We start from the raw sequence: 26,121 nt of genomic DNA, 5'->3' as shown, positions 1-26,121 counted from the left end.
CAGTCATAAAATTACCACCACAATTTCCCAGTGTTGCCAAACTTATAATGAGGACCTATAATCTCCAAGGATGTTGTGTCATCTGGAAAGACCATCACAGGTATACAGATGTGAATGTAGCATTGTTTTATGTTTTGCAAACATGTGTACCAAAAGCAGCCACCCACTTATTGACAATTAATGGGTGGAGGCACAGATTGTGGAGTAATCAGTGAGTGTTAAAAATGGGAGAAGAGAAATCTGAAACTAATACGTGTGTTAACATGCATAATGTGTTTTTACTGTAGCACATAACCATGACAACCATTGCAGTAGGTTATTTATTGGTCAAAAATGCAAGCCAATAGACATTGGAAAGAAGGAAGAATGTGAAATAGTTACATTGCTAATTGCACAATACAACTATAGTAATTAACAGTGATCAATGTACCCCCAACCAGAGATTAATCGTTGAGGTTCTCCTTTTGATTTGCTTCTGCTGTTTATGTGGTAAAAAGGAGATCCCATGTGCCAGCACCGCTGCCTTGAAGCCCGAAACAGATGCACATGCCCCATGAATCCACCCCAAAATAAGTTCAGCAGATTGAGGTACAGGAATCCCATTTTCACTGCCAAGGTGGCAAACCGGGCATAAGCAGAAGGCTGGTGGGGACGGAAGAAGGGGGATCACCTACAAATTTAGACAATTTTTCCATTGTATTTTTTGGGTAATTGCACTCTTTCTATTTCTGATGACAGCAAAAAGTATGCAGACTAATGATCTAATATGAAATGTGCAAGTTAAGATAATGAGATCAATCAACTAGCATATCATGGTTTCACCCCTGTAGAAGGTTTATTTCAAAATGAATTCTCTTTCTATCTTTGCAGCCCATCATTTCCTACAAATAACAACATTCTCAGTGCAGATGGGAGGAGAAAATCAAACGCTGTGGGACGAATTTCTTCTTTTGGGCTTTTCTGAACATCCACCTCTTCGGATCACCCTCTTTGCTGGATTTCTGATATTTTACCTGGTAACCATTGCAGGAAACCTTCCTAGACATGTGTTACTCCTCCCTCATGATCCCCAGGATGCTGGCCAACCTTTTCCTGGAAGGCACGCACATCACTCTCCTAGAATGCCTGCTGCAGGGCTACATTTTCGCTGCCATGGTTGCAATAGAATTCTTTCTCCTCACCATCATGGTTTATGGTCATTATGCAGCTATTTGTCACCCCTTATGCTATGCTGTTATCATGAATAAGTCTGTCTCATTGGCATCTGGAGCCTGGTTTGGGGGCCTCATCGAAACAATAGGTCATACTGTCCTAACATCTAAGTTCTCCTTTTGTAAAAGTCATGAAATTAGCAATTTTGTCTGTGACATGTTAGCCCTGATGAATCTCTCTTGCACCAGCACCCATGCAGTAGAAACATTGAACTATGTATTGTGTTCTACTGTGACAATGTCTTTACTTGCCCTCATACTTGACACCTATGTCAGCATCATCGCAGCCATCCTGAATATCAAGTCTATGGCCGGCAGACTACGTGCGCCTCCCACGTCACTGTGGTCATCGTGTTCTTATTTGGTGTGCTCCTGTTTACCTACATGCACCCGGTCTCGATGAATTCAGTAAATCAGAGCAAAATATGCACACTGCTCTTTATTAGCGCTGGTCCCATATCTAACCCCATAATCTAAAAAAACAAGCATTTCAGAAATGCCTTGATAAGAAGAAAAAGTAGAGGACATTAGTAACTTCAATTCATTTATTAGAATTGGTTTACATGAAATGAATTGGCATAATCAATCAATTTATTCTTTGAAAATTCAGGATGAGACAAATGAGTTGATAATAATGATAATCAAGTTCAAGGTGCTCAAATTATCAACCTTTGGAGGAGGCATGTCTGGGTTTGTCTTGCCGGGATTCAACCCTGTGAATTTGGGTTGGAAACAAATGTAGATGGCACCTGCCTACCATGCTTAGCTTTCTCAGCAGAATAGTTGATCATCCCCCCCCTGTGCTGAGAATGAATGATCCAAATAAGTTCTTCTATGGAATGGTATCCAATCATCAGGGGCTAAAATAAAATAGTGACCCTCGGTCGTTCAAGAGGAAACATATCATTTTTCATTTCTGTCTGTTTCTGCCCATGCACAGTTGAGCCCTGAAATACCATGTAGTGCTCCTGTGGACAGGTGTAACAACAACAATCCCAGAAATCTGTTTATACCTTGTTGATCACCAACAGTAAACAGGGGTCTTCTTACAGCAGGTGTTTTTTCTTCTATATTCACAGAAGCCTGCTATTTCAGCAGCATGAAGCCCAATTTGACCCCCTCTGTTTTTTAGATAATTAGCTGAGTGTCCGTGAAATGTTAATCATAGTAAGATCACCTTGTACCGACATAAGTGAGGTGGAGCAAAGAGTGCAAGATGTCTACATCTGGGTTACCCTTAGTAACTAAGGTTTAAACACAAAGCACATTTGCCAAACATCTGAGAGACCTTCTCCTGATAGTGGGATAGAGCAACACCCCGGTATTAGGGGATTGAGCCCATTCAGAAAGGTGTGCAATTGTTTTAGCTCTCAGTCTCATACCAGAGCAAAAACAACAGTCCACACCCCAAATGCTCATTGACATTCCGGGTAACACATAGCACTAAAACATGATTACATACTTTCCTAAAATGGCACCATACCATAGAATGGAACATGTTGCTATGTTATTTCTCAGTAGAGGGGCTCCCTCACTTTTGGAAAATGTTGAAACAACTGCATTTTTTACCTAAATTAACGTGGGTGATCTAGATGTGGGACCATTGTCACCAATGCCTAAAGAGACACGGCATTTCAGTGGTGACACACAAGAAGTCAGAATCATTTGAAAGGGATCTCAAAGGATTGCTTCTCAGCATTTTTGGCTAGATCGAGAAGTTCTTTCTCTGACAAATATTGGCTGGATGGATTTATCAAGGATATAGTGAGTGTTAGGTCTATACTTGGAGGCTTGGCTTCAGCCTGGACCATAGATAAGGCAATTTGTGGTTGGGCTGAACAGTCAGTTGCTAGTGACTTTGGGGCTCATTACGACTTCCCCGGTGTTACCATCGGGACACTGGGTGACTACCGTAGCATCTCTGCCGCCCGATATCCTGGTGTTACCGGGAAATTCCAAGCAGCGGAGACGCCAGTAACTCCCCATTCCCATGGAGTCACATAGGGCTACAAGGCAAGGACGAATGTTAATATTGGATGTTTCAAGATTGGAAGACAATAACATATAAACACTCTTTACAATTCTAAAAGGCGCATTGTCCTGGATCTTTTTGCATGGCTTGGCATACTTGTATCACAGTTTATGACGGGTTTATCTTGGCTTACCGTCAATCCAGTGACCTGCGACAAGATATTACATGTTTGGAAGTAAGGGCTTATTCTTGTCCCCAAACTACATCTAGTTACAAACAGCTATGTCTGAATTAAATACGTAATGAGTCGCCCAACTGACCAGCTGTAACGAGAAGCCTAGTTTTCCCTGTTTTACTGTTTTACTCCATGGGAATGGGTTGCCACAATCACAGGCACCGGTAACGCCAGTGTTTGCAATTGTTGCAATTATCTGTCAATACGGGCCTGATCTACTGGCAGCTCAGGTCTGCCGATAGATCACAGCCCCTACCGGCATACTTGTAGTTTGCCAGTCTGAAAAGGTGATGGTACACGTTGTTAAGGGCACCTTATTGGCAGATAGTCAAACTTGTAATGAAGCCTTTTAGGTCCAGGTATCATTGACATGCCTTACCTGAGAGGGTCCCAAGCGTTTGTTGAGCAAAGTAGGGACTATCCACTCGGGAAGACACTGCAACACCTCATTGGCAACAGAAACAGAAGGGATCCATCGGCACCCAGATCCAAGCAGGAAAAAAGACCTGTGGGGAAAAACATCTGATGGTGGACTTTTCCCACTTTCAGGAGATGACAGAATGTTGTGTGTGAAGGGAGTAGCAACAGGACTGGTCTATGAGGTGGTAGAGCTGATGTGGGCATCATTAGGGATATGGAAATGGGATGGGTTTGTAGCAGCTTGTATAGAAACGGTGTGGAAATATTGAAGGCTGGACAAGTGGAAAGAAGCACAGGTCAGGTTACAGGTTCTGATAAACCAGCAAAAACAGGAGCAAAGAGATTTGTCAGAAATGACTGCAAAGAAACAGTAGAATTGGAAGCAGCAGAAGAGAAGACAGAATTCCCAGAGCAACAGGGCATGTAATGAGATTTGTGATGTACCTGTGCTTCTGTGAGCGGTCACATATGTCCTGTGGTGTCCATATCAGTCTTGGGGTTTCCATGTGTCATCTAAGCTTGGGTGCTATTGTGTATGCATCCTCTATTAGGTATGGGTGTGCCTCACTTACGGATCCCGCCTCATCACCACCCATGCCATAAACACTAAGCCACGTGCTGATTCCAGAGCTTCCTTACACTGGGGGTTACATTGAGTTATTGGAATTCTGATTAGTATTCATTCAACTCGGTTGTGTTCACAGATGTAATGTTCCAAGGGATGCAGCAGGGAGTGATGCAGCTAGGAAGGAAGCAGCTAGGAGGGATGCAACTAGGAGGGATGAAGCTAGGAGGGAAGCAGTTAGGAGGGATGCAGCTAGGAGGGATGAAGCTAGGAGGGATGCAGCTAGGAGGGATGCAGCTAGGAAGTATGCAGCTAGGAGGGAAGAAGTTAGGAAGGATGCAGCTAGGAGGCATGCAGCTAGGAGGGATGCAGCTGGGAGGGATGCAGCTAGGAGGGAAGCAGCTAGGAAGGAAGCAGCTAGGAGGGATGCAACTAGGAGGGATGAAGCTAGGAGGGAAGCAGTTAGGAGGGATGCAGCTAGGAGGGATGAAGCTAGGAGGGATGCAGCCAGGAGGGATGCAGCTAGGAGGGATGCAGCTAGGAAGTATGCAGCTAGGAGGGAAGAAGTTAGGAAGGATGCAGCTAGGAGGTGTGCAGCTAGGAGGGATGCAGCTGGGAGGGATGCAGCTAGGAGGGAAGCAGCTAGGAGAGATGCAGCTAGGAGGGATGCAGCTAGAAAGTTGGTACCATTTTGTCAGGGCTGTTGCCTATTCCCATGAGGTGATGCCGCCTGGCTTGCTGGAGACTGTGGCCAAAGTAGGTATGATTACTTTTATATTTAGTTCCCATTAGTGTTGGATTCCTGTTACTATTTTTCATTTTTTAGGCGTAGCGTTACATTTGTGTTCTATGATGAATCCGTCCTTAAGTCCCTTTTGATGCTAGTACGTGTTTTTATGTGTTTTTCTTTCAGTTTATTTCAGTCTTTTCTATTTTCCATTAGTTAACAATTCATGTAAACACTAAATAGTACATAATAGCAATGACAAAATAACTGGAACCTACCGTAAGGGTGCAGAAGGAGGAGACTGAAGCACAGGTGTCATGGTTGTTGGCACAAACGTGTATTGGTAATGGGACATGGCGAAGGGAGTCACTCCTTCAGTTAAAGATCCCACCTAACAGCTGGAACTGTGATATGTTTTCTAGAAGAAGGGAGCCATTTTTCTGGACCAACAAGATCCACTACCTTGTAAGTTTAGTTATAAGGGAGAGAAGTTGGGTTTTGATAAAATACGATAGACTCTTTTTAGTTGCAACGACATTCCCTATGGGGACTATTGGGTAGCGGTCTCACCTCCCTGCCTTACAGGGAAGGGTTCCCCCTGGTGAGAAGTGACAAGTCATGTGAATCGTCACAGAACACAGTTGAAGGATGGATTACTTAATGCAGTGAAACCAGGCTGGAGTCGATTTGGTCTGGTGTGGCATTAGTCTGGGCAGAGGCTAGAATCCCTTCTCTTTTCACTCAGAGGTTTACCTTGATGTCTCCCTCAAGCCCAAAATCTTCTCACACAGTCCCCGGTGAAAGCTTCTGACGTGGCACCAATTATGATGAGATTCCTTTTGTAATTAACTAAATTTCACCTATTGATGTTGCTGATAAGCGGCATGCAGTAGAGAGTGGGCAGTAGTTTGAAACAAGCTGATATTTGTATTCAGGAATTGGACCAACATATGCTGTGGGCAAACATACGAAACCTGACTGCCAAGTTTTCAAACTGAACAGTTAGAAGGAATAAATATGTTTGACTTGCACTTGTTGCATATTGTGTTTGGCTACCATTTTACGTATGTGGGAGATAATGTCAGTGATGTTACTGTGAGGTGTCCAGCGCTATTTGATTTTGCAGTACCATAGTGTGAATGGCTACTTGCTCATGAGCCATCAGAGAAAGAGCTATTGTGGTAACATTAGCCTCCTTTTCCAGCAACAGAGACATTTTAGAAAGCAGATTTCAGGTCAACTTCTCACCGAGTCCATCTATTATACATATATCCTATGCCATCAATGAAGTTTTCAAACATGGAATTTCTCTTACATCTAGAAACTGAGGGAAACTTTAAAGAGCGACATATGCAGGCAACTGCACTTGAATCCGTGGGCAGCCAAGAATAGACAAATGGGCCTCATTACGACCCAGGCAGTAAGTTACCACCTGGGCCGTACCTTTACCGGCATGGCGTAAACTACGTTTACGCCATGGTGGTTGGCGGACTTACCGCCCCATTCCGAGGTTGGCGGGGCGGTAAGTCCCCAATCCCCATTTACCCTTCCCCATTCCCATTTTTGCCCCATAGGGCATAATGGGAGAGGGGAAGGCGTTAATTACGCCACCGTAAATTACGGTGGCGTAATTAACAACATGGTCCCTTAGCGCCATGGATTTTAACAGCTGCTAAAAGCAGGTGTTAAATCTGCCATGGCGCTAAGGGACCTCGGAATCAGGCGGTAAGGGTCGGCGCTGTTTACGCCGCCGTAAACCCCTTACCACCTGGGTCCTAATGATTGACACCACAAATGAAGCAAATTCTCTAATATGCTGCCTACCCATAGTCAACAAAGTTGTATTCCTTGTCAAAGGAGAACGTGACATTGTTGATAATCACACTGACACAGATGAAAATATAACATCTACATGTACTAATTCACATGAATATGGACCCCTTGTTGGTGTAGTACAGGAGACGTGTAGCTGGAGCGTAAAGGTGAATTGCAGTAGGTTTATGGCGAAGATGATCAGAGGAGGGAACATTTGGAGGGCTATTGATTCCAATCTGGAAATTATCACCAAGACAGAGTTTCGGCCCAAGTTGCATGGAGGTAAGTGTTTTGCTATGAATGCCGGGGTGTGCACAAAGACCTTCTGACTAGTGGCAGGTAGTGTTGTACATGACAAAGGTAGTAGTGAAAGAGAGGATAAGCAGTCGTACACATATCGTCATAATTTATCGGTCATGGAACAAACCGGTGAGACTACTCATCAGTAATGGAGATCACCCTAATAGGAGAAACTACTGCAATTGAAACACTTATCTTAATATGTTAAAGACAGTTATATGCATAAATCAAATTAATGAAGCAAATAATGAATGGAACACATTAGAATGTACATACATCTTTTTGGTGACACTTTTTAATAGCAAACATCATTGTGTCTGAAGAAGCAGAGACTGAAGCCAAAGCATTTTGGACAACTTGTCCATCCTCAGGGCTATCTCTACAAACAATGCAAAAAATAAAAATAAAAATGATATGTATAACACACCAATAATACGTGTAAATGATGCATGTGGATAATAATATAGACATTATATCTCATCCACTTCCGTGGATAGCTATCAGTTCAAGCCTGCTAGAACTGCCATTTTTTCAACCACCAAAGAATCTACTGAAAAACAATTGGATAATGATGGTTTTCATGTTGATACTAATACTGAAATAAATACTATTAAAGCAACATTGTGTAATTCAAGTAATTCGGTCATATCTGTCTATTGCTGTGTATATTTAACCATCACATAAGAGTCTATATTAGAAGGTAATGAGAAAGTGTCTGGTGGCTCTCGTGTGACAAGAAAGACAGATGCCTTTGGGGCAGTGTATCGCATTACAACATTCCCAACAACGTTGCCCTTCCTCCTTGTCAACTGGTGGAGGCATTAAAAAGGAACAAACAATCATTTCAGTAGAAACCAAAGATGTCTTCTTCTGTAAAGTACCCACTTCTGGAGTAGTCCTTGTGTGGTCAAAAGATATATCACCTCTGAATAAAGGAGATCAACTCTGGCAAAGCAGTAGCAGCAGGCTGCAGGCTTCTGAGGAGGCTAACATCATCTCAGACTCTGGTGGGGAATCCTATGCCTACTGCAGCTGAGTGAACAGCAGTTCTCGAAGAATGGCCACTATGTCAATCAATTCCTTCAACAGGGTGAATCGGTTCAGAAGTTGAGCGCGTATATAAAGTGGAAGTGGTGGAATCGGCAGTCACCCCTGTTCCAGAATGGATAGAAGGATTGGGCATTGATGATACTGTGACAGCCACTGTGGTCTCTTCCAGTAGCAATGGTTCAAGGTAGAAGATGTCTGATGACAGAGAGCTGTAGTCTTTGGTAGCCGAGGCATGCGTCTAAGACCACACCCTCAGGTGCTTAACCACAGTATGAGTGGTGAGTGAGCAGGATCAGACGATGTCCAGGCCAGTGGGCCTCAGTCATGACTTCCATTGGGTTACATTAATGGATGTGTAATATTGTGGCTGCAGCGGATGACAGGGACCAGTTGCCGATTCAGGTAAGGAATTCTTTACCTGTGAATGAAGAAAACAAAATTATTTTTATGAGGGCCTTGCAATATTTCAAAATGTTCTTGTGTTCAAGGTGAAGGTTTGGATAATGGGTAGACCCTGAGGGGATGTGCTCATGCAAATAGGGCGTCTGCGACAAATTGAGTTCTTCTGTGAAGGAGTACAAGGATGGGTGAGGATGAAATGGACCACTCACGTCTACAAACCAAAACACAATGCAATCATAAAGGTAAAACAGGGACAGTTAAGAGATATACCTGCTTTGCCTTTGTGGTCACGTGGGCTGACGGAAGACTATGATCTTCAGAAGGGTATGAAGGTGAACCCGTAGTGACCCAAACAACACAGTATCACAGTCCAAAATAAAGAAAATGTCCAATCAAGGTTCTATAAAAATATAAACACTTTATTCAAACACACCATCAGCATGCAGAATGAATAGAAACACTGTACAAATTCCTATCACAAAGGAAGAGCAAAGAAGATGTGAAAGACTGGAGAAAGTAGCATTCTGACGGTAGTTCCAGAGTGGTAGGTAAAGTTCTAACCACGAAAGATATATTGTGGTGAAAACAGGAGCAATGATGGCCTACCCGGTGTCGAACACAGATGTGAGTCAATCAGACTCAGTTCTGGCACATAGGATCATGGGCGCCCCAGTAGCAAGGCATCGAGTAGGGGCAAACGTGGGAGATCTGTTCAGCAGAACAACGGGGCAGTCCCTGGAACACTTTGTAAATGGCCAGGACGAGTTGGACTTTAGCAGTTTAGAGGGATCAATGAGGGACGCTACGGCGGTTTGGGTCAGTGGGCTACAGTTGTTGAAGTAGTGATGTTGGGCGTGTCCATGTGTGATCGATTAGGCAGCAGTTCAAGGGCTAGCTGTGTGAAGCCATGGTTGTAACCAGTGGTTAGAGTCTACCTGTGACTCTCCAGTGATTTGGATCGTCGAATTGAGCAGTTGCTCCAGGCCTAGCAGCTGACAAGCTTTAGCAAGGACATGATGCAGTGTGGATCTGGTTGAAAGTGCAAGCAAGTTTGAAGTGGTAGTGGACCATAGCAACCAACACTGGTGACTTCCCTTTTGTTCCAGATGCGGTGGACTCAGAGCGACCAGTTCAATAAATTAGAACCAGGAACTTTTGGCTGGTCTGGCCCTCTGGTTGCTGTGAGTCCCACTCATGGGTACTCGAGGATAGGATAGTACCATTCAGTGCTTTGTAAGGAAGGCATGGTATCAAACCACGATATCAAACAGTAAGACAGACACAAGTGATATCAGTTCAAGGGCGTTTATTGAACTTCAATGGGGTTTGAAAAATGCCTATCCAATCCTAAATCTAAGGATGTAGAGCAAAATACGGCCATCAAATAATACTAATCCATTCCTAGTCAAGTCTGTCAAAATAAAAGGGCCTATACTGATAAACCTATTGCTAATCCGTGCTCCTAAATGCAAATAGTGTGGGAAACAATGTTATGAAAAAGAAATGTGTTTAAGAAATGATGTCATTATATTGAAGCCGTTGGCTTCCCTTCCCCATGGATCAGTACGGGACAAGGTGGCAAGCTCACGCTTAACACAATCTCTGGCTTCTCTAGCACGAGGATGCAGTCCAAAACTTCAACATCAGGAGCTGCTGTGCAAAAGTCTCTTATTTCAGAGGGCCTGATGCAACACAAGAAACATTAAAGTTCCTTAGGATTTCACATATACAAATTCTCAGGTGCTTTACTCTTCACTGTTGGTCCGCCGGGCTCAGACCCACGTTGACATGTCATCTTCATATACAACTTCTCAGGTGATTTACTGTTCACGCAGTTCCCCCTCCGCCAGGCTTAGACCAACTTTAACGCAAAACCCCAATTGGTATCCCTCCGCCGGGCTCGGACCAAATGTCTCTCGACTGTGTGCAGGATTTTGCTTTACCTGTCGCAGGACCACTTTGAGTCACAATTACTCATTCTCTTCTTGATATAGCCTTTTCCTCGGTTCACTTTTGCCACTTCTCAGCTGAATACCTTACAGAGACCTTCAATTGAGCACCCACGTGGTGCTGTACCAGTCTCAAAAGGTATTGTACCTTGCTTTTAAAGTTCAATCTCTCATCAGCAGTTCAACATTACTTGTGTCTCTTATCACATATGTTTTAACAATGTTCGTTCCAGCACTCACCATACAACATTTCAACCCAGACTGGTCTTGTATCGGTCTCCCCAACTCACTGGCTGTGTTGATTTCACTGACACTGCTTTGTTCTTGGAGCCAAGAATGGTACCACAGCAGCTTATCCTTGTCTTGATTATTGACGTGGGAGGGATCCAGTTATCTCCGACATACAATGCAGGATTCCTCAGTCTGGTTTCCTGGTTTTATGCTTTCTATTCTCGAGGTCTCTGGAATGTAATGGTTCCTTGTCGAAAAGGTCAAGGGTACTTCCCTGCTTGCAATCCCTTTCTGTTTTGCTGTCTTTCCTCTCTCATTCAGCTGTAGTTTCCGTGTGTGCTTTGACTCGCTCAGACTGTGCTCTCATGCTCCGCTGATTATCCCTCTGGGGAAACTTAATGGAAGTCATGTTTGTGTGTGATGGTCAGTAATTGCCTGACGTCGCCTGACCATTGCATTGGGAACCATCAGGTATACTGCTCGGGTATTAGTCTGTTTTCTATCATAGCGGGCTATCCATGCGAAAGTGTTTGTGTTGTAAACGGGGAATGGGTGCAGAGTTCCTAAATATCCTACTTGGTATAATGGGGTAAAGGTACTACAGGGAATGGGATGCCACGTCTCACCATCCAGTGTCCCACTCCAACTCTCCGAAGATGCCTCACGCACTGGTCCACCTCCAGGAACTTGATCTAAAAGCAATGGCCATTTCCTTGGCCACCTGGATGACAGATCCCTGGGGACTAGTGGGTGAGGCACCTTCTGGTTTCTCACAGTCGGCTCTCCCGACTTTTAGGATATTTCAGTGTAGAATGGCAGGTCATGGTCCACATCAACAGTTCACCCCGAATGTGCCCTGGGAGTGGATAGGAGGCATATCTTTCTTCTGATTTGGATGGCTCCTTCTTCACCTCAGGCTGCAGGCTTTGGAAAGTGCAACTTTCCTAAACGAAGTCAGTGAGTTCTACAGCTACAAATCTTCCTTATCTTGAGAGGATATGAAGAAGAGGTGAGACCCCTTCTTTTAAAGACAAAGGTTTTCATGTGACTGCCTAAAGCTATAATCACAAAGGTGATGGGTCAGAGATTTTGAATACATCTGAACAACTGACACTGCTCTGGACAAACATCTGCATCACTGTTTTTTATCCTCTATGCAACATTGCTAAATGGGTCCAGCCAGATGCAAATCAGTCAAGTGCTGCCACCAATGGGAGCAGCCCAGCCCAAACTGTGAGTCCAGGTCCCATCTGCATGGAAACACAAAAAACCCCAGACATGTTCCAGCCTTGTGGTTCTCATCAGTGAGGTTCAGATTGGTTCCATATGGGGAAGCGAGCAAGGGACCCAGGTATGGGCATACCCTCACTCACTCACACAGGCAGAGAAACTATAACTAAAGCCAACCTGCTTCGATGGTCCAAACCCTGCTCTTGAACAACGTGGGGGTTTTCCCTGCTGATGTCATACCCAAAGTGCTTTGCTCCAGAGGAAGTATAGGGGACAGGAAAGAGTGAGAGGGACAGTGAGTATCAAGATGGTGGAAGTCTCCTATCCTTGACCATAGCCCTCCTGCCGATCATATTCTGCCCTTCCCCTTCTCATTGAGAACAAAGATCCTTAGAGATGCAGCACCCTGGTGTGAGGCTACTCCTTTTGAATGGGTGTGCTCCCATGGTGCCCAGGCACAGGACCGCAGCCTGTTGTGTGGCTGTTTCAGGTGGAGGGTGTTACCTGCCCTCACAAAGAGATCAAAGAGGAGGCACAGCCCTACAGGCTCCTGTCCTGACAGTTGGTGGGCTACACCAGGCTCACCTGAATACACCTCACATTCCACAGCAGAGCTGACTCACAGGAGATGACACATGTGCAAGATCAATTGGAATGCAGTGGTTGTTATCATAAGTAGTAACATGTATTATGCCTAAACTAAACCATGGCTTTTATTTAGAGTTTACATTGCCACCAAATTGGAGTACATATGATCATAATAGTTTTGGCTACAGGGGGGCCTATCGTGAATGCCACCCCTGCACTAAAGTGACTTGGCAGTATAAGTGGCTGTGTAACACAACAGGTCAATCCCCAATGTGTTTGTTTCCAGGAGGCTAGTGGTATAACAGGGAAAGATACATCAAACAAGTACAAAGAACCACAAGCTACCCCTTCCTCCTGTTTCACTAATATGCAGCCTATAAATGCCTTACAGAACAGTTATATGACTTACTCTTCTCGGTACTCCAACTCTTTTGATACACAAACTAATTCTTTTTTTAAATAAATATATACTTCTTTTTATTACAAATCTCTGAAGCATTCTTGAAAACACAACACATACCAAGTATCACATTCTAAAGGGCTATGACTGCAATTGGGCAAAAAAATGGGGTTAGTTAAAGTGCCAAGAAAATTGTGAAAATAAGCAAAATACATTACAATGTTCAGTCAATTTATAGACATTGGTCTCAGGGAGTGCCATAGTCCTTTCAGGCGCAATCTTGCTGTTTTCTTAAAGTTGATATAGAGAGGTCCCACAGAAACAAACAGCTCAGTCTATATCACTTCTGCTTTTACCAGACCCTCACTATCTTATCATTGCCTGGCATGACATACATCAACTTCCCTAGGGGATTCATATTGTTCTATACCCCTAATTTTACTATCATAGGATGTAGTTATAACATAATGTTGACACACAACATTTCGGAATTTCCATATGAGATTCTTTGTTACGATCTCTAAAAAAGTATTGTGTTGGCTTTCGTCAAAAAAATAACGTAATTCTGGTGAGATCCAGGATCTTCTCAAACCCATTAAAATGGGTTCTCTCTAAAAGATATACAAAATATATATAGTGTGTGGGAGTATCTTGATCAATATGCAGATTATCTGTATATATTGACATTTTCTTAAAGCTCACTACTCGCCTTATTGCGTAGCTATGGAGGGGAGCAGATATCTATTCTGGCTGTACCACAGTCACACTGAGTAACAATTATGAATATTGTATATGTATTTACCACATTATTTCTGTTAATTCACAAATAATCATGGGCGTTGGCCCTTGTCAGATATTGTACTGACCTTTAATTTACTGTCATCATACAGGGGGGTCTCCGTGGCTGTCTAGTATGCATCAAGTGACCTTCAAACCTGTTCTTAGCCATGGTTATAGCAGGTGCTGCAGATCAGGCTACAGATGCAAAATGGCACAAGTGCACTATGCTTTTGTCATGGAGTCAAGGGAAAAGGGGAATCTGTTTAGCAGATTAACCCATTTGGTTATGGAATCGCCATTCTATTTGTTAAACAAAACAAAAAAGGCAGCACTTTGCACCCTTAACAGATGGCAATTGCTCACACGCCCCCAGCCACAAAGGTTGAGATTGACCCTCCTAAGGGTCTGGTTCATTCTCCTGGTGAAAGTACTGACTGAGCACATCTGCATTGTTTTGGTGCGACCCAGGTTTGTGATGGATGTCCATTTCCAATACCTGTAGGGACATGGCCCAATGCAGTGTCTTGGGGTTCTCTCCCTGCATGACAATAACCCACCTCAGAGGTCTGTGGTTGGTTTAGACAGTGAAATGAGACCCACATACTCCAGGATCCAACTTTCATACCACCCAAACTACCTCAAATGCCAGCTTCTCAATGGTGGCTCAGTTTCGCTCTTGCTTGGTCAAGTGCGTACTCAGGTATGCACTAGGTTGCTCTGCCCCTTCAGAGGGCAGTTGCACCTATACTGCACCAATGCCAATGGATGATAAACTCTTGCCCAAAATCCAGAATCTTCAGATTTGGGGCCTGGCATAGGCCATCCTTCAAGTTCCGGAAGAATGACTGACAGGCAGAGCTCCAGGTGAACTTCTTTGGCACCTTCTTTGACATGACATTGTTTAAGGAAAGGGCCAGGGTCCCCTTCCCCTTAACAAATGGCTGGTAATAACCTGTGAGGCCGAGGAATGCCCTTGCTTGCATTTGGGTGATGAGGAAATCCTTCACTGCCTGGACTTTGGCCTGGAGAGGCTGCTTCTTACGACCACTCACTTGCTGACCTAGATAATTCACAGTACCCTGTGCTATATCGCACTCAGACACCTTGATAGTCAAGTGAGCCTTCTGCATGGATGGAAGAACCTCTTCCAGACTGGATGATTGGTTTTCCCATGTATTGCTGAATATCACCCACTGGGGCATCTAGGTAGGCAATTCTGAAGTCTTCCAGCCCTGTTAGGACCTGGTTCACCATCCTCTGGAAGGTGACAGCGGCATACTTTAAACGAAAGGCATAACCGCAAACTGATAGTGCCCGTCCATGGTGGAGAATGAAGACCTCTCCTTTGCATGATTGGTCAGGATGACCTGCCAGTACCTTGTTGTGATTCAAAGGTACTCATGAACTTGGCTGTGCTAATCCACTCAATGAACAATTCTTCCCCAAAATGGGTGTGCATCTGTAATGAGACAGAGTTGAGTTTCCGATAATCCACGCAAAAGCGGACCTCGGTTTTCTTGCCCATGGACTTCTTAGGGACCAGTACCACTGGCATAGACGAGGGGCTGCGGGATGGCTCGATGACTCCCAAGTTGAACATCTTGGAGACTTCCTTTTTGATGTTTGACATTGTCGGAATTCAGGCAAATCCTACTTTTCACTGGTTTTCTGTTTCTGGGTGCAACAAGTTACGGAGGGCATCCATCTCCTCCTCGGTCCTGTCATCCATGACCAGAGCCATCATTAAATCATCCCGGGTCTAATGAGGTTTCAGCCGGTTCACAAGGAAGACGTGATGCATCTGTCCTTGGGTCTTAGTGTCAATGAGGTAGTTAACCTCACTGATCCTTTCTAGCACCACATAGGGCCCAGTCCACTTCTCGTGCAAGGCACTGGACTTGACAGGCTCCATTACGCAGACCATCTGGGCTGGCGTGTTTTCTGTCATGGTGGCCTCCTGGTCATGCCACTGCCTCATGACCTCCTGGCTTGTCTTCAGGTTCTGGGTGCTCTGTTCCCTGAATTTAGCCATCTTGGACCGAAGACCAAGCACATAGTTCACTATGGGGTGGGAAGGATTTTGGGGATTGCCCTCCCATCCTTCCAGCACCAGACTTAGCAGACGCTTTACAGGATGGCTAAACAGGAGGTTGAGAGGACTGAAACTGACACCATTCTGTGGCACCACTTGGTAGGAGAAAGGAGGCATGGAAGAAAAATGTGCCAGCTTCACCAGAAGGGCTCTTTAAAACAACATATCATATCCTTGAGGGTCTTGTTGAAACGCTCAACAAGCCTGTTGGTTTGTAGGTGAACGGCCATGGATAACCTGTAGGTTACACAACACTCATCCCACATTGCCTTGATATAGGACTATATGTGGAATCCCCTGTCAGAAATCACTTCTTTAATAAATCCCACAACTGAGAATGTCCCAATGAAATCCTTTGCAACCACAGGGGCTTTAATGCTTCACCAGGGACACCTTCAGGGTACCGGGTGGCATGATCTACCACAAAACCAGATATATACCTGTTTTCTGAGGAGGTTTCAGGATCCAAAGGACCCACAATGCCCATAATATCCTATTGAAAGGCCGCCCAACCATGGGGAGTGGAATTATGGATGCCTTGGTGGTGCCACCAGGCTTGCCAGATCCTTGGCAAGTGTGGCAGGACTGGACATATTAGTTTATCTTTGACCCCATCAGGGGCAAATAGCAATGGGTAGGCTGTCTGTCTGGCTTATCTGTCGTTCCAAGATGACCTGCCAACATAATGCCATGCGCCAAGTCCAAAAGGTATCATCTGTGGAACTGGGGAACCACTAAATGCCAGGTGGCGCCGCTGCAGAATTGTTGGACTCATTGTTCAGGAGACGATTCTCCCAGTACACCCTGAACAACCCAGGGTATTCCCCCTGGGGCTGCTTCCCTGCCTGTTCATGCAGATCTTGCAAAGTTTGGTAGTCACGCTGTGCTGGCAAAAGTCTGCTTGACTCGGGCCCCCAGCTAAGCACAAGTCACTTACCTCGGGGAGACCCTTCAGGTCTGAAACTATGGTATCCTCCACCTCAGGTTCGGGCTGCGCACCTGTAGGACATAGTGAGGTCACTGACTCTGGTGCCACCACAGCAAACACTTCAGTGCCCACTAGTCCGTCTTTGGCAGTAGAAGGTGTCTCTGTGGACTCGGGATTCAGACTCGGTCGTACCGGCACAACAGGTATTTTGCCATTGTAAGTCAAAGGAACCCATGAACCCATCAGGGCTGCTCCAAAGCTTCCTCCTTTTCCCTAGACCATGCGACTGTGGTAATGATTTTGGCATCAGGTTTATCGTTTCCCAAAAGACAGTCTACTGGAATGGCATCTTTAACTGCAATGGGGAGCTGAGAGAGTTCCCCCTCCAACTGAACTCCATGAAGCCTCGGGAGAGACCATTGAATCCCCTAACTTGTCATGGAGGACCTGGGATTATCTGGTCTTCTACCACCCACTGTCGTCGGACAGTGGTGATACTTGTAGCAGTATCACAACGTGCTGGGGCTCTGCTCTTCCATTTAATGAACATGTGGTCCAAAAACATCTCTATGTTTGCAGGAACCGGGCCTTCATTGGTAGACCCAGTATCTTTCCTGCTCAGGGATACTAGGGTGCATTGCGTCAACCCCAGCCTGAGTAAGAATTATTCAGTTTTGATTCCCACATTCACTATTTATTTTTCTTCCTCCTCCTCCTCCTCCTCCTCCTCCTCCTCCTCCTCCTCCTCCTCCTTCTCCTCCTCCTCCTCCATGGGCAAAGCACTAACTACAGCCAGCCTGGGTATACATTTGCAGCTGGGGTCTCCTTTCCTGAGCAGGGCAGTACACGACTGAAGCTGTCAGTCATTCAGGAATCAACAGAGGAAGCGGTGGCAGCGGTTCAAGCGGACGCGTGTGGAGAGACCAGTGATTTGGCCTGTAGTAGGTAACCCCAGGTCACTCCGTAGTCTAACGCTGACCACTAACCAACATTTTGAATGCCGAACGAATGAAAAAAAGTAGTATTGGTGTTACAATCACTTAGAAGGAATGCCAGAAAGGAAAGGTTACAATTATTATTGCCAAGACAAAGAGTGGGCAATATTGAAGCTAGATAAAAACCTGCCTGCCAAAGTAAAGAGGGCACAATACAAAGGAGAACTATAACTACCATTGCCAAAGGAAAGAGGGGGAAATACTTCAGAAAACATATAACCTACATTGAATTGAGAATATTATGGCAGAATGACTGCAGGATGAGTCTGGCTGCTGCGTTTTGTAAGACTTGCAGGGGGGCAAAAGTGTTGTTTGGGGAATACAGTGAGGAGTGTTCCCATAATCCAGAATTCACCGAACCAGTGCTTGCACTGTATTGTGGAAGAAGTCAGGGGAAAGGATGTGTCTAATAATGTGTAGGAGGGACATTTGTAGATTGCATGATTTGGAAGCAGCAGCTATGTAGTGATACAAGGAAAGGTGGCGGTTGATGGTGAAGCCGAGGGATTTGACAGGTGTAGACAGCAATAAGTGTGGGTTGTCTGTGCTGACTGTTTTTAACCCAGGGGGTGAAGTCAAGATTTGCCTGTGGGGGCAGATGAGAACATATTCTGTTTTTGAAGGGTTGGCCTGGAGAAAATGGGTGACATACAGGTGGTGATGGTGGGGAGACAGCTTTTGAGTGTGCAGAGTTGTGAAGGGGAAGATATTCAGAAGATTATGTATTGTGTGTCATCTGTGTATTGGTGTAAATGGACGTTGTATTTGCTAACGGACTGGTCAAGGGATTCTACATATAGGTTGAAGATGGGTGGAGACAGGGAGAAAACTTGCGGGACACCATACTTGGCTGTGGTGAGCAGTGCTGTGTGTCCTTTGCTTGTGATGTTGTGGATGTCATCAAGGATCTGAAGTTGTACGGTCTTGGAGCTCTATCCAGATCTAAAGCCAGACTAGAATGGGTTGAGGAGGTTGTTTGTGGTGGTGTGCTGTTGGAGGTTGGATGTGATGAAGCATTTTATCATCCTGGTGAGGTTTGGCAGAGTGGTAATGGTGTGTTAATCTCCTTGAAACATGGGGTCGACAGATGGTTTTTTGAAGAGCTAGATTTATCCAGTTTTGAGTGCAGGGCGATAGTATTAGGTGATAGACACGAGGTAAGGATGTTGAGCCAGGGTACCACAATGGTGATGATGCAATTTTACAAGGCTTGAGGTGGGCATGCATAATCAAGGACGTGTGCAGGTTTTGATTTGGCAGAACGGGTGATGGGGATGTCTGTGTCAATATAATTTGAATGAATCACCATTGAAGGTCATCCGTTGTTTGTCCTGATTCCACAAAATGGGGCATTAGTGAGAAGTTCATATGACGAGATCTGATTCTGGAATAACATTCCAGGATTCTCTCCCTTACTGCTGTATTGCCTTACATGACATGGACATTCGATGCAGTAAATGGCATGATGGGTGTTGCAGATGCTAATTGTTCTCAATTCCCAATCAGTGCTTTGAAATGTGAATTTTATAAATTAGCACTTTACAGAGCTGCCACAAGGGACCATTATCTGAGTCCCGGAATTAAAGGTAGTGACGCATTCTTCCTGAGTCATAGGCCTTCATTATGAGTGAGTCAGTCTGGAAAAAAGTGCCGGTAAAAACGGTTACCGGCACCGTTTCCAGACCGGGTCACTCCGAGTCTGCCGGTAGGGGTTGCAAACTACTGGCATTCCTGACCTGCTGGTAGTTCAGGCAGGCAGATTTTTCACTGAAGCACTGGCACTGTTGCTAACGGTGCCGGTGCTTCAGACGTCCCATTCCCATGGAGTTCTATTGGACTCCATGGTCCTCCGCTGCCCATAATATCCCGGTATTACTGGGACATTGGGTGGCGGAAATGGTTGGCCAAGGTGCTGGAAGGGCGCCGGTAGCACCAGTAACCTTGTAATGAGGGCCATAGACTTATAACTGATATTCTGAGCCAACTAATTAGTTCTATTGATATGCCCAGCCATTTATTGGAAGTTCCAACTAACTTCCTCGGGAACATCCGCATGATCAGACGGCAGTCTAACACTTCAGCATGATGTGTTTAATCTATGAAGTAGGTACAGTTATGATTTAGCCAGAGGTATTGTCCATAAGGGAGATTGTCATATAAAGATCTAGGATGGTGACTAGTGCAATTCAAAAGTATGTTTCTATCAGTAAATGTTTTAATTATTTGTAATTATTTTGTCACTTATACTTAGTTTTGATACCTTGTCTTGGACTACCTGGAAAAAGTATGATGTGATTAAATAATGCATTAGCTCTCAAATCCTGTCTTAATTAGCAAAAGAGAGGTGAGAGACACATTTGGAGGGTTTTACTAAAGCTGGCATGCATCAAAAATATATTCCACATTGACATAAATAGTTCATTTTTAATTTTGCATTTGTGTTTAAAGAGGACACGTGGGTGATGGTCCTAACATGAAAGATACTTTTATTCTCATTAATATTTACCACTACGTTTCATACCCACTAACTCAGGGGACTCCCATAGGGATCTTTCTTTACCCATTTTATGTTCTACTTCATAGATCATGCCATCAAATCAAGTAACTATTGGATTTGATTGTCCATCCAATAAGAATCCATTCTGCCGTCAATTTTACCCTAACACAACGTTGACCAAGCCATCCCCATTTGCTCAGACAGAGACAGTGTCCTTTCAGTGGCCTCAGTACAAGTCAGCATGAGGGGGAAGTTGCAGAAGAGAGCTCTAGCTATGAGGTTCTCTTGTGGAGTCCTCCAGCATTTGTAATTACACTGCCATTACCTGTGCTACTTGATTTTGCACAGCAAAAAGGCTTTGAGCCTGGCAAGCCACATGACACAACAATTGTGCAACAAGACTGCTTTCTTAGGTTTGAGCTGCTGCTATGCTTGTCCAGCTCTGAGAGACATAGTTGATCCACCCTGGTTTGACGCTGGCCAAACGTTGTTTGTGCACTTTTGTGCCACTTACCGACTTCAGTGCATCTCACCCAAACCTTCCTCTTTCCCTTTCTTTAAACTATAAGGCAAAACCTCCAGAAAACCAGACAATAAAAAACCCTTTTCTAGTGAAAAAAGGCTCAGTGCACTGCTTTGCAAGGAAAACAAGATTTATTTTGTATCCAAAAAGGAAAAAGGTATCAAAAGGCCCCAAAGAAGCAAACTGATACAGAGCTTGGTGTTACAGCAATGCAAGTAAGAGTTTTGGAAAGAAATTGTCGCTCATGATGTGAACAATATACAATGTTATTCCCCCATCCTCTTGGCTACCACCTATATGTATAATACAAGTCGCCTATGGTCCCTTTACCAATTGGCCACATCTTAATCTACCCCTAACACATGGTTACCCTATTCCGTCAACTTGGTTTCCAGCTACTGATTTGGCAAATTACCTGGGATGTTACCCACCCCATCGGCCTAGTCACATTGTGTGCACCTGGTCATTAGCATGAGCTCAGTGGACAAGTCTGGGAATAAATTGTCCCATTGAAATAATAATGTGCATCACCAGACACGCAGGCATCCCCAGCTTTGGACTACATTTGTTGGCATCACCTCTTGCTCTTTGTATCACCAATCACAGTATGTTCTGCTGCTTGCTCACCCCTTATCAGTTGCCCACCCATGGTACATCTCCTTGCTCTCTTGAGGACCACATTAATCTGCCCAATTCTGATGGATTTGTGTACTCTATTTTCCAGCCACCTGGCAGTTCAAATAGCACAGCCATTCTCCAAGGGGTGCTACTACCCTGAATTTACACAACACATTTTAATAGCTCCAGACCTCCAACTTGGCTGCCATGGATGTGTCCTTCGATCACATTCCAATCTTGTTCCACAGGCCTACAGCTTGATACAATTAAGTAATGTTGCTATTCTAGGGCTTGGGAGAGGAAAATGATTGAAACTCGTAATGATTCCATGCTATTACACCTCCAACATGGAATACAAAATGCTAGGCCTCACTTTCAATATGGCGATGCTTCAGTATTTCCTGCACCACGGGCCCCGTGTCTACATCGTCATTGGTACAAATTATAGTTCACTACTGCAACACAATATCCCCCGTGTCCTATACCTAGGCCTACCTAAGCCTCTATAACTGTGCTAGGAATACATTTGTCGGTCCAAACTATACTCCCCACTCCCCCTGCAACCGTTCACCTTCACTTTCTCATGCGCTAATAGGTTTTTGTGAGCCTGAATAGTTTGGCCGTGTATGGGAGCTGTACATGCATCCCAACAGAACCACACTTCTAACATGTACAAAGCCCTAGAAGACATAATCGCTGCTTTGGAGAAAACTGCAAAGAACTAATGTGTGGAGGTTGTGGCCTCAGTGAAATTACCAGGAATCCTAGACACCCAAATCCCCTGACCTTAACTTGAACCCAAAGGATGATTCATTTGACAATTTGGTCCTCATGAAATAAAGGTCCCACAATCTTCAGTAAGCATAACTATACAGCTTGCATTTGCTGTGTGTGTTCCAATACAGGGGTGAGAGAGAGTTCAATGGTTGTAACTATTATGTCTGTTAATATTAAATACTGTCTTTTTATAGAAAATTGTTTGGGCATTACTTTTCTCCCAATTACCACAATTCATGTTTTTTTGAGGTTTTTGCTGCCTGTCCAGTTTACATCACTGGAAAGCATGCTATGCACTTGACCCATGTTACGTAAGGTAAATAGGGTGTACTCACTAATTTTCCATGTTCATTCTTTTTCATGGAAATAGCTGGGAATCAAGTTATGGAACCAGTTTAACCTGAGCAGCACAAAACACTTGCCACTAGACTACAGCGTCTACGCGCCCGTACTCTCACAATTGCCCTACTCACAACACCCATCCCCACGACCGTGCGCAATACACACCTGCAATCCAGAACTCTCAAATCAGCCCCTAGCCAATCCATTCCAGCGTCAGCAGTCTATAAACCCCATAGACTACGCAACACAGCTGACCCAAACTCACACAGTATGCACGGCTCTGAGCACAATGCAACTGCTACAAAGGCTAAGACTCCCGAATGTGTTCCCCCCACAGGTTTGAATGTGAATACTGCAATGTGCAACTCTTCTATCACACCCTTGCTATCCACTGATGCAAATGCTACTCTGCCTATGTCCATGACACTAGAAAATGTGCCCTCCACAGGCCTGACTATACCATCCACTGCCACCAATGTCACCCCTGAACCCCACCTCAAATGTGCCCTCATCAACACCCGATCCATCAATGCTCATGCCCTAGACATCCACAACCTCATCACCACACTAGATCTAGATCTGCTAATGGTCACTGAGACCTGGCTACACAAAGCCTCAGGCCCCGCTTTGTCCCTCGCTCTCCCACCAGGCTATGCCATCACTAGACAAGATTGCATGACCACAGGGGGCGATGTCGCTCTCATAGCCAAAGATTCAATTACCATCAGAAAGGTTGACAAAACCATCAACAACAACAGTGACTACCTTCAATTGAAACTCACTATCTCACACCACTGCACCATCACCCTTCACCTCATATATCGGCCACCAGGCCCCTTAGGAGACTTCCAGGCCTCCCTCGCCCACCTCCTGGCTGACAACCTAAAAAAATCATCCAAAGCCATTCTCCTTGGGGACATCAACCTTTGCCTGAATGACACCAAAGACCCTGCTGCCAAAACACTTGACACAGCCTTAGCCACTCTAGGATTCACCAACACCATTACAGATCCCACGCACGCACTAGGCAGATCACTAGACTGGATCGCCCACCACAATTGCCCCCTCACAGTCACAGGCAATACCCCCACCCCATGGTCCGACCACCACACCATTACCTTCAACATCCCCACCACCACAATTGCATCCCGTCCCGCCCAGCCCTTACCACCAGCCCTCACAAGAAGTGCCCGCCAACTCACCAAAGAAAGATTCCTACCCTTCCTACAGGGGCCTGCCTTCAGACACCCCTTCTCTGAGAACCCAGAAACCCTGGCCAAAAACTACAATACTGCCATCACGGCTGCAATCAATGATATCGCCCCACTTAAACCACACAAAACCAAACCCACCAGCTGCACCAATGCGTGGTACACCCAAGACCTCCTCAAACTGTGCACAGACAAACGAGCAGCACTAGCGCAATGGCAAAAATCTCAAGATGTTAAAGACAAACTTATCTTCAAATCCCTCGCAAATGAATATAAGAAAGCCATCATCAAAGCCAAAGCCAAATCATTTGAAGATAGAATCGCTGAGGCCAAATCAAACACCAAGGAAATGTTTGCCATATTTAGAGAACTCGAGACCCCTACACCTACCCCCCAAAACTTCACCAAAGATAAAGCATGGTGTGATGGCATCCAAACAGCCATGCGTAACAAGATTAGCTCTCTCCAAGCCAAAATTTTCAACAGCAAACTAACGCTGCCGACCCCCCCTGCCCCCTCCCTTACCTCCCCACTCCCCTCACCCACAGAGCGCCCCCCTACCTTCTCATTTAAAACCATCCAGGAAAAAGACATGATGAACATCAAAACCCTCCAACTGCAAAGGGGACCCCTGCCCCGCCTCCATCATCAAAGACTGCGCAGACACCCTGGCTCCCTTCCTAACAGCCTTCGTCAACGCCTCCTTCACCACAGGGAGAGTCCCCTCATGCCTCAAGGAAGACCTCTCATAAAAAAAAAAAACATTTGACCCCACCTCCCCCAATAACTACCGCCCCATTACCACAGTCCCATTCCTCCTCAAGATTCTAGACAAAGCAGCTTACCTGCAGGTCCAGCACTTCCTCGAAGAACACAACCTCCTAGGACTGAGACAATCCGGCTTTCGCCCTAGACACGGGACAGAGACCGCCCTACTCGACCTCAAAAACCAAATGGATGACGCAAGAGACCAAGGGAAACCTGTCCTGCTCCTTCTCCCCAATCTCTCTGCTGCTTTTGATCTTGTAGATCACGACATCCTCTGCCATCACCTCACCTCCACAGCCAACTTCTCCCAAGTAGCCACCACATGGATCACCTCCTTCCCCCAAGGCAGGACCATGCAGGTCTTCTCTGACCTAGCCACTGCGTCACCCACCATCATGCTATGTGGGGTGCCCGAAGGCTCCTGCCTCTCCCCTACCCTTTATAACATCTTCACCTGCCCCCTCTTCCTCATCCTTGACGCCATGGTCATCTCTTACACCAACTATGCCGACGACACGCAGATCCTTCTCACTTTAACAGGCGACTATGACACTGACTGTGCGACTCTCAACAACTTATATAACACAATCCAAATGTGGATGGCGATCAACGGCCTCTGTCTTAACTCTGATAAAACTGAGCTCCTACTCGTAGGATCCCCCGACACCCTCAAGAAACTGGACGCCCAGTTTAGCCACTTTACTATTGACTCAATCAAAATTCCAGTACTAGACACAGTAAAAACATTAGGCGTCTATCTAGACTCTAACTTATCCATGACCAGGCAAGTAAACGCAATCGCCTCCTCTGCTGCTTACCATGCTAAACTCCGCAACGCAATCAGACCTTATCTGTCAAAAGACTCATGCACCAACATAGCCAGAGCCATAACTGGCTCGAGGCTAGAGTACTGCAATGTTCTTTTACTAGGGACCTCCAACAAAAAACTCGAGAAGCTGCAAGTAATCCAGAACAGCGCCCTGCGTGCTGCACAAGGCATTGCCAAGAGAGAGCACATCACTGCCACCAGAAAAGCATCCCACTGGTTCCCCATAAAGGAAAGGATCATTTTCAAAGCGTATCACCCACAAATGCATCCACCTCTCGGCCCCAGTGTACCTATCCCAGAGAGACCACCCGGTCTCCTCCTTGAGACCCACTAGGACACCATATGCCAATATGCTTCCTGTACCTAGGGTAAATAGAGCTAGAGCAGGGGGTGCCAGCTTCCCTTACCTTGCTGCCGTACACTGGAACACCCTTCCCACCTCTCTGCGAGCTGAACCATCACTGACTGCTTTCCGCAAAGCCATGAAAACTTCCTTGTTCACCTAACCAACACCATATGTTCAAGCTCTCATGTATGATGTGTTATGATGTATGATACCTCCTATTGCTGAACACAGTATCCTGCCGCACTGTAACCCAAGGCACAACCTGTACTTATTGTAACTAAGTGCATCTACAAGTAACAGCGCCACAATGCCCCTGGGCT

The sequence above is a fragment of the Ambystoma mexicanum genome, chromosome 3p (genome assembly GCF_040938575.1).
Source record: "Ambystoma mexicanum isolate Mex_15411 chromosome 3p, UKY_AmexF1_1, whole genome shotgun sequence".
NCBI lineage: Eukaryota > Metazoa > Chordata > Amphibia > Caudata > Ambystomatidae > Ambystoma > Ambystoma mexicanum.
Note: the sequence above shows the minus strand (reverse complement) of the source record.